At 37.0% G+C, this 10,481-nt stretch overlaps 1 non-coding gene across 1 annotated transcript; it reads right to left on the bottom strand.

Moving 5' to 3' along the window:
- Positions 1–8,261: 8,261 nt before the first annotated feature.
- Positions 8,262–8,323, bottom strand: LOC120852340. The gene has a single exon (XR_005718522.1). It is a non-coding gene; the product is annotated as a U7 small nuclear RNA (small nuclear RNA).
- Between the last annotated feature and the right edge of the window lie 2,158 nt (positions 8,324–10,481).

Raw genomic sequence — 10,481 nt, 5'->3', positions numbered from 1 at the left:
ATAAATACAAATTAAAACCACAATGAACTGTCTTTTATATTGACTTGGCCAGAGAAATTAGAAATCTATCCATGGCCTTGTGCTGGCAATGATGTTGGTATATAGAAATTCTGACACAGTGCTGAAAAGAGCTTAGACTGACACAGCCATTCTGAAGAGACCTTGGAAACAGTTAATCATTTAAATATACACACAACCTATGAACATACAATTTGGAGACTGAAAGAGGATGCTACATATTTTTACTCTGAAACAATAAAGTTAAACCAAGTTCATTCCAAGTAAACAAAAAATGTCAACTTACTTATGACCTAGTACACTTGTTCTTAGGTATATATTTCAAAAAGTTTCACTCAAATTATTCGTAGGAATGTGGATTAGCCTAGAGTCTGTCATACAGAGAGAAGTGAGCCAGAAAGAGAAAAATAATTATGTAATATTAACACATGTGGAATCTAGAAAAATGGTACATGCATACTAAGTCACTTAAGTTGTGTCTGACTCTTTGTGACCCTATGGACTGTAGTCCTGCAAGGCTCCTCTGTTCATGGGATTTTCCAGGCAACAATACTGGAATAGATTGCCATTTCCTTCTCTAGGGGGATCTTCCTGAACCAGGGATTCAAACCCATGTCTCTCATGTCACTTGCATCAGTAGGCAGATTCTTTACCTGGGACACAGGGCAGGAATAGATCCAGATGTAGACAATGGGCATGCAGACAGAGTAGGGTAGGGAAGTTGGGATGAACACAGAGCCTGGGACTGACAAATGTATAATACCAAGTGTAAAATAGATAGCCAACTTGCATATAGCACAGGAAGCTCAGTTTGGTGTTTTGTGGTAACCTGCTCCTGCCGCTAAGTTGCTTTAGTCCTATTCGACTCTGTGCGACCCCATAGGTGGCTGCCCACCAGGCTCCCAGTCCCTGGGATTCTCCAGGCAAGAACACTGGAGTGGGTTGCCATTTCCTTCTCCAATACATGAAAGTGAAGTCGCTCAGTAGTGTCTGACTCTTCGCGACCCCATGGACGGAGGAGCCTGCAGCCTTCCAGGCTCCTCCGTCCATGGGATTTTCCAGGGAAGAGTACTGGAGTGGGGTACCATTGTCTTCTCCATTTTGTGGTAACCTAGATAGATGGGATTGGGGATGTGGGCAAAATTCAAGAGGGAGAGGATATATACATATAGTTTTATAACAGGAATTAACACAACATTATAAAATGGCTATATCCCTATTTTAAAAAATCTTTAGGTGTAGACATAGTAGAATCACTATGGAAAAGCAATAATTTATATTAATACTCAAATTCTAACTAATATGATAATTTGATGATCTTAATTTTTAGTAGTGCTTATTTGATTTCACTAGGCTTAATATTTTAATATATTTGTTAGTGATTACTATTTCCTCTTTTGTAATTTTTAACATTTTTTCTTTGATACCTCAGTGCTTTGTTTTTTACTTGTATGAGTAATTCATGTTTTCCAATTTATAGAGTTTCTCCTTTGAATTTTGTTATAATATTGGATCCATGTTATGAATTCTTCTAAATAAAATTTTGAAATCTTTTCATCAAATTATTTTAAATGTCCCTTGATAGTTTTATAAGATTGCACTAAACCTAAAAGAAATTTTGAAGATTTATTAGACTTAATTCAGTTTTCCAGAAGTAATAGGACACTTGTCTTCTGCTATTTTGTTTCTCAGTATTGACTTGTTATTTATTTTGTATGATTACAGTATATGCCTTACTAATCTTAAGTCTTGATGAATGTATGTTTTTGTTAATAATTTTTTTCTACAATATAACTTAAATTGAATACTTAATTGGTTATCTCAGAAAACTTAAGTACAGATTGAAAGTATAACCCTCAATCATTCCTGCAGTCCATTTGTACTGAGAACATGGTTGTGGAGTCCTGACAGCGGCAAGTAGAAAGAATTGTTGTTTTGTTTATATTGAAATTCCGAAAACAAATTCAAGTATAACTCAATCTAAGTTCTTGCTTTCTACTTAAGTCAAGCAAAACTGCCTGGTTTAGTTTTTTTTTTCTTTTTTTTAATCTAAGAAACAACCAAAAATGCACTCAAAACAACCAAAATCCCATCTAAACCTTATGTTGTTTAATTAACACCTGAGGAGTTATTCAACATTTCTTTATAACAGGTATACTTCTAGACACAAGCGAGAGGTTGAAAATAAAATTAATGCTCTAATAGATTCTAGATTCCAGTGGAAACATAATAGGCAAAATGAAGATAACTAACAATCAGTTTAGTTTCAGATATTGGAAATCCATGAAGACAATAAAAGAGACATTAGTGTAATAGCAAATTGGGTTGAGAATATGTTGTTTTAAAAGAGCATTAAAGAATGTCTTTTATGAGGAGGTGACAAAGGAACTTGAGCATTGTTGGTAAAAAGAAAGCATCTATGAGAAGATCTTCATGGCAAAGAGATGGGGAAAGTCAAAACTGTGATAGATTTTCCTTTCTTGGTCTCCAAAATCACTGTGGATGTTGACTGCAGCCATGAACTTAAAAGACACTTGCTCCAAGAAAGGAAAGCTATTACAAACCTAGACAGCATATTAAAAAGAAGAGACATCATTTTGCCAACAAAGGTCCATAGAGTCAAGCAATGTTTTTTCCAGTAGTCATGTATGGATGTGAGAGTTGGACCATAAGGAATACTTTTGAACTGTGGCACTGGAGAGGATGCTTGAGAGTCCCTTGGGCTGCAAGGAGATCAAATCAGTCAATCCTAAAGGAAATAAACTCTGACTATACATTGAAAGGACTTATGCTGAAGCTCCAAAACTTTGGCTATTTGTTGTGAAGTGCTGACTCATTGGGGAGGAGGGAACACCTCTCTTACTGGCAAAGACTGATGGCAGGAGGAGAAGGGGGTGACAGAGGATGAGATGGTTTGATTACATCACCAACTCAATGGACATGAGTTTGAGCAAAGTCTGGGAGATAGTAAAGGATAGGGAAGCCCTGGTGTACTGCCGCCCATGGGGTTGCAAAGAGTCAGATATGACTTAAGACTGAACATCAGAAAAAAAAAGAGAGAGAGAGAGAGAGAAAATCTGGGAATAGAGATTTCTATGCTTAGAGAGGCAAGAACAAAGATCCTGAAATAGTAACAAACTTAAGGTGGCTAAGAAAAAAAACAATACAAGCTTGGTTGGACATTGGATCAATGAGATGAGGAGCACAAGATAATAATATAGAATTTAGCAATAATTAACATTTTCAGGACCTTATATCCTTGATATTTACTTTAGAATACTTGAAGTCAAAGAGAAATATGATTTATTTAAAAGAGATTTTTCTGCTGCAATTTAGAGAAAATAATTATAGAACAGACACATGGAGATCAGTTAGGAGACTACTGAAGTACATGTAGAGGGTATCCAACATTACTAGTCAACAGATAAATGTAAATTAAAGCCAGAACTAGACACCATGCTAATCAAAATGGTTATAGGTAGACAATACCAAGAGTTAATGACAATGTAGAGGAAAATTCTCACATATTGCTTATTGGAATGTGACATGATATAGCCATTTTGAAAAAAACTCTTTGACAGTTTCCTTTCTTCATAATCATACACCTATTCCATGAACCAGGAATTCTATTTCTAAGTATATCTCTAAGAGAAATGAGGGTGCATATATACACAAAGTCTTTTTTTCATTTTTTTTTTTTACTTTATTTAACTTTAAAATACTGTATTGGTGTTGCCATACATTGACATGAATCCACCATGGGTGTACATAAGTTCCCAATCCTGAACCCCCCCTCCCACCTCCCACCCCATATCATCCCCCTGAATCATCCCTGTGCACCAGCCCCAAGCATCCTGTATCCTGTATTGAACATAGACTGGCGATTCGTTTCTTACGTGATAGTATACATGTTTCAGTGCCATTCTCCCAAATCATCCCACCCTCTCCCTCTCTCTCAGAGTCAAAAAGTCCGTTCTATACATCTGTGTCTCTTTTGCTGTCTCACATACAGGGTTATCATTACCATCTTTCTAAATTCCATATATATGTGTTAGTATACTGTATTGGTGTTTTTCTTTCTGGCTTACTTCACTCTGTATAATCGGCTCCAGTTTCATCCATCTCATTAGAACTGATTCAAATGTATTCTTTTTAATGGCTAAGTAATACTCCATTGTGTATGTGTACCACAGCTTTCTTATCCATCCATCTGCTGATGGACATCTAAGTTGTTTCCATGTCCTGGCTATTATAAACGGTGCTGCAATGAACATTGGGGTACATGTGTCTCTTTCAATTCTGGTTTCCTCCGTGTGTATGCCCAGCAGTGGGATTGCTGGGTCATATGGCAGTTCTATTTGCAATTTTTTAAAGAATCTCCACACTGTTCTCCATAGTGGCTATACTAGTTTGCATTCCCACCAACAGTGTAAGAGGGTTCCCTTTTTTCCACACCCTCTCCAGCATTTATTGCTTGCAGACTTTTGGATCACAGCCATTCTAACTGGTGTGAAATGGTACCACATTGTGGTCTTGATTTGCATTTCTCTGATAATGAGTGATGTTGAGCATCTTTCCATGTGTTTGTTAGCCATCCATATGTCTTCTTTGGAGAAGTGTCTATTTAGTTCTTTAGCCCATGTTTTGATTGGGTCATTTATTTGTCTGGACTTGAGCTGCATAATTTGCTTGTATATGTTTGAGATTAGTTGTTTGTCAGTTGCTTCATTTGCTATTATTTTCTCCCATTCAGAAGGCTGTCTTTTCACCTTGCTTATAGTTTCCTTTGTTGTGCAGAAGCTTTTAATTTTAATTAGATCCCATTAGTTTATTTTTGCTTTTATTTCCAGTATTCTGGGAGGTGGATCATAGAGGATCCTGCCAAGATGAAGAAACAGAGGAATACCCAGCAGGTAAAGGAACAGGAGAAATGCCCACCAAACCAAACAAAAGAGGAAGAGATAAGGAATCTACCTGGGAAAGAATTCTGAATATTGATAGCGAAAATGATCCAAAATCTTGAAATCAAAATGGAATCACAGATAAATAGCCTGGAGACATGGATTGAGAAGATGCAAGAAAGGTTTAACAAGGACCTAGAAGAAATAAAAAAGAGTCAATATATAATGAATAATGCAATAAATGAGATCAGAAACACTCTGGAGGCAACAAATGGTAGAATATTGGAGGCAGAAGATAGGATTAGTGAAATAGAAGATAGAATGGTAGAAATAAATGAATCAGAGAGGAAAAAAGAAAAACGAATTAAAAGAAATGAGGACAATCTTAGAGACCTCCAGGACAATATGAAAAGCTCCAACATTCGAATTATAGGAGTCCCAGAAGAAGAAGACAAAAAGAAAGACCATGAGAAAATACTTGAGGAGATAATAGTTGAAAACTTCCCTAAAATGGGGAAGGAAATAATCACCCACGTCCAAGAAAACCAGAGAGTTACGCAAAGTCTTAAAGGAATGTCCACAGCAGTGTTACCCAGTGAGAAAAAAAAAAGGAATCAATCCAAATTTTCATCGGTAAAATAATTCAAAAGTTCAGTCCAGTTTAGTCGCTTAGTCATATCCAACTCTTTGAGACCCCATGGATTGCAGCATGCCAGGCCTCCCTGTCCATCACCAATTCCCAGAGCTTACTCAAACTCATGTCCATTGAGTTGGTGATGCCATCCAAACCTCTCATCCTCTGTCATCCGCTTCTCCTCCTGCCTTCAGTCTTTCCCAGTATCAGGGTCTCTTCCAATAAGTCAGTGCTGCACATCATGTGGCCAAAGTATTGGAGTTTCAGCTTCAGCATCAGTCTTCCAATGAATATTCAGAACTGATTTCCTTTAGGATGGATTGGCTGGATCTCCTTGCAGTCCAAGGGACTCTCAAGAATCTTCTCCAACATCACAGTTCAAAAGCATCAATTCTTCGGTGCTCAGCTTTCTTCCAACTCTTACATCCATACATGACTACTGGAAAATCCATAGCCTTGACTAGATGGACATTTGTTGGCAAAGAAATGTCTCTGCTTTTTAATATGCTGTCTAGGTTGGTCATACCTTTTCTTCCAAAGAGTAAGCATCTTTTAATTTCATGGCTGCAGTCACCATCTGCAGTGATTTTGGAGCCCCCCAAAATAAAGTCTGACACTGTTTCCACTGTTTCCCCATCTATTTCCCATGAAGTGATGGGACCAGATGCCATGATCTTAGTTTTCTGAATGTTGAGCTTGAAGCCAACGTTTTCACTCTCCTCTTGCACTTTCATCAAGAGGCTCTTCAGTTCTTCTTCACTTTCTGCCATAAGGGTGGTATTATCTGCATATCTGAGGTTATTGATATTTCTCCCGGCAATCTTCATTCCAGCTTGTGGTTCATCCTTCCCAGTATTTCTCATGATGTACTCTGCATATAAGTTAAATAAGCACGGTGACAATAGGCAGCCTTGATGTACTCCTTTTTCTATTTGGAACCAATCTGTAGTTCCATGTCTAGTTCTAACTGTTACTTCCTGACCTGAATACAGATTTCTCATTGTGGTCTGGTGTTCCCATCTCTTGAAGAATTTTCCAGTTTGTGATGATCTGCACAAAGGCTTTGACATAGTCAATAAAGCCAAAATGGATGTTTTTCTGGAACTCTTGCTTTTTTGGTGATCCAACAGATGTTGGCAATTTGATCTCTGGCTCCTCTGCCTTTTCTAAAACTAGCTTAAACATCTGGAAATTCATGGTTCACAAATTGTTGAAACCTGGCTTGGAGAATTTAGAGCATTACTTTACTAGCTTGAGAGATGAGTGCAATTGTGTGGTAGTTTGAGCATTCTTTAGCATTGCCTTTCTTTGGGACTGGAATGAAAACTGACCTTTTTCAGCACTATGGCCACTGTTGCCTTTTTCAAATTTGCTGGCATATTAAGTGCAGAACTTTCATAGCATCATCTTTTAGGATTTGAAATAGCTCAACTGGAATTCCATCACCTCCACTAGTTTTGTTCATAGTGATGCTTCCTAAGGCTCACTTGACTTCACATTCCAGGATGTCTGGCTCTAGGTGAGTGATCACACCATTGTGATTATCTTGTTCATGAAAATCTTTTTTGTATATTTCTTCTGTGTATTCTTGCTACCTCTTCTTAATATCTTCTGCTTCTCTTAGGTCCACACCATTTCCATACCATTGCATTCACAAAGCATGCTGTATTAATATAACTGAATTCTATTTAACAAATTTAGCAATAACAAGGTAAGAAATACTGCTATACACACAAAAAAAATTGTCAAAGACATTGAGTGAAAGGAGTCAGATATAAAAGTGTACACACTATATGACTGGATTTATATGAATTTCAAGAACAGAAAAAACTAATATATGGTGTTTGAACTCAGAACAGTAGTAGATATTTGGTAAAAAGTTGAGGGTAGGGTAGACTGGCTGATGAGTTGTGCGAAGGAATTTTCCATGTAATATAAATGTTGTATATCTTAATTTTAGTGATAATATCATGAGATAAACCTCAATGAACTCTTCACATTATATCTGAGCATTTTAAATTCTAACAATGAATTTTGTGGTAGGCTCAATACAAAGGTTGTTAACACTGAAAGAAAATGTTTCCCTTGCTCTGTCCTCAGTTTTGAGGATGACTCAGTTGTTTAGGGCTCTGGTATGTGACTTGGTGAAACATTTTTGTCCTCTCCTTGGATGTTCATAAGAACAGAACAGATTTTGTTCATAGAATGACAGCAGAAACCACCTAATGGATCTTGAAATATTCCTGTCAAATGGTGAAAAGGATTGTGCATGCATGATCTGTGAAATACAGAAATGTTTTGTATCATGATTTATGGCAGTACTACCTAAAACTCTAAAATCTTAGGACTTTATACAGCATTAAGCCCCACAATACCTGCCTTCTAGTTCAATAGAGACAATCATTTTTTATTATAATTCATTTTCCATTGCTATTATATAACTCTTTTATCAACCACACATGATTTATCTGCTTCTTGATTCAAAGCACTATGGTATACCTGGTCCAGGTGACACAATATAGATTTCAGAATGGAAATGTATCACTCTCTGTGAAGCAGATATAAAAGAACAGAAGAAAAAATAAAATGATTCTGGAAAAAAAGAAGTGTAAAGGGAAAAGGAAAGTGGTGCATTTAATTTTTTTTTTCTAATTTTATGTGTTAATCAGGAGGAAAGTCAAATATTTGAAACACTGTCATTTTATTCTTGGAGTTTTCTGGTGCAGACTGGAAAACCTGCTAGACAAATTCTAACAGAGCTTTAACACTGGAAAACTGTTATTTTACATTACTGCATCTATCTTCAAAACCACTGTGGAAAAACAAAAATGGCCTTGCCATGCATTTGAGAAGCTCTCTCCTCGTGTGCCCTCATAGGCATTGTATGGATGACAGTGAACATGTTGTTCTATAAACATGTCAGTGATTAAAGGAGTTTAAGAAGAGAGAATATCTATCCTGCCTCCACCCTGGTAGACACATTGTGGTAGAAAATCAGGACCAGAAGCAGGAGATAGTTTCTAAAAGTAGCATCTTTTAGGAGTGTAGGGTGAGAGATAATGGAACAATGAGGTCAGACCACATATAAGAATAGAACTTTGACCCAAATCTTGTAGTTACCATTCTGGGAATCCAAACTATAGCCTCTGCAGTAATTGGCCTAAACTAGTCAGTACTTAGGTAGTGACTACAAGCTTCCCAAATTTTTATCCCCTATCCTGTTTCCAACTCAAGATCTAACAGATAAATCCATATACACTCCCTAAACCCATTGCATAGGATGCTGGATTTCTAGTTAGCCCACCTCCAGGTTATCCATGCCAATATCCTATAATCAAGACATATTTGAAGAGTTCCTTTTTTCCCCCACTGTAAAGCTTTCCCATTCTCTTGCCTGCCTTTGAGTCTCTGACAAACGCAAGTGATGATGGCTCATTTTCTTCCTATAACAAGCTCTGAGTAAATAGCTTATGCTCGTTCTCATTTAGGTGGTCTTTGCTTCCTGCAAGGGACAATATATAGTCATAGTTGTCCCCTTGCCTTCCTTTCTCCTTTATTTGAAGGAGCAAGTAGGAACTGGTAGCTCAGTGTAGACTATTAAAGGGCTCAATGAAGATAGTGAGACATTTAGAAGGAGATTTAGGAAATTGCAAGAGTCAAAAGAGTAGAGATTTCTAAAGAGGAAAGGGAGACTAATACTACTAATTCCCACCAAAAGGTTAAGTAAACTGAAAGATGAGAAAGTCTATTTGATTTTGCATTTCATAAGCCATTGTTGAACATGAAAGAGCAATTTCAGGTGAAGTGGAAGAGAGGGAAGGCAGAATAAAAGCTAAGAGTAATGTCATGGAGGTGTGGAGGCATCAATAGTAGAAATGCTTACAGAACAACAATTAAGATAGAGACCTTAGAATGTCATTTAGGATGGTGTAGCTCAAAGACTTAGATACTGTTACTATGGAGATGAGATATGAAAATACCGGAATGGAGATGAGTTGGAGGGAGAAAGAAAAGACAGGATTAGAGAAACAAGAAATATGAAAATACCACCAGAACTTAGATTTAGAGAATATTTACTCCTAGAAGGAATAATAGATAGTGAAGTCACTCAGTCGTGTCCAACTCTTTGTGACCCCATGGACAGTAGCCAACCAGGCTCCTCCATCCATGGGATTTTCCAGCCAAGAATACTGGAGTGGATTGCCGTTTCCTTCTCCAAGAAGGAATAATAGAAGAACGTAAACCAATCAAGGGAAAAGACAAATAGATGTTTGCATCAGCAAAGGACCAAAGGAGGGATGCTAATCCCATTATGTAGTTTAGCAGATGACCTAACAGAAACACAGCATTTATAAATGAAACAGGCAAGGATGTTGGAGGATACCCAGGATAAAAGAGGTCACAGAATCCTGAGTAATGGTATATATTTTTTTCAGCATTACCTACTACCAGCCTAAGCCCTAAATTGTTATGACAGTTTCACAATTATTTTAGGCAAAACTAGCTCCTGTTGAACTGATTAATCACTTTTTGAAATGAGTTCAAGTGTACTTAAGGAAGTAAGAAATGTCTTTAAAAGATTAGACTTTGAAGTTAGACTAGGCTCCGATATTCAATTCCTTACTCTGCCATTTTCTGTCAGTGTAATTTTAGACAATTATTTAACAACTCTAAATCTCATTTTTTTTTTTCATCTGGGAAATGCAAACAGCTATTCTACCTCATAAGGCTAAAAAGTCAATGGAGTAAAGTTTTAGTATCTCATCTGGCTCAGAGCTAATGATAAAAATGAAATGTTTTTATTCTTTGATAAAATATACCAGTGCTGTTTCTTTGATTAAGTTTGTTGTTGTTGTTTAGTCGCTAAGTCGTGTCTGACTCTTTGTGACCCTATGGACTGTAGCCTGCCAGCCTCCTCTGTCCATGGG

Source organism: Oryx dammah, unplaced genomic scaffold (genome assembly GCF_014754425.2).
Source record: "Oryx dammah isolate SB20612 unplaced genomic scaffold, SCBI_Odam_1.1 HiC_scaffold_25, whole genome shotgun sequence".
NCBI classification, from domain to species: Eukaryota; Metazoa; Chordata; class Mammalia; order Artiodactyla; family Bovidae; genus Oryx; species Oryx dammah.
The sequence above is the reverse complement of the archived record's forward strand: the minus strand, read 5'-3'. Positions and strand labels throughout refer to the sequence as shown.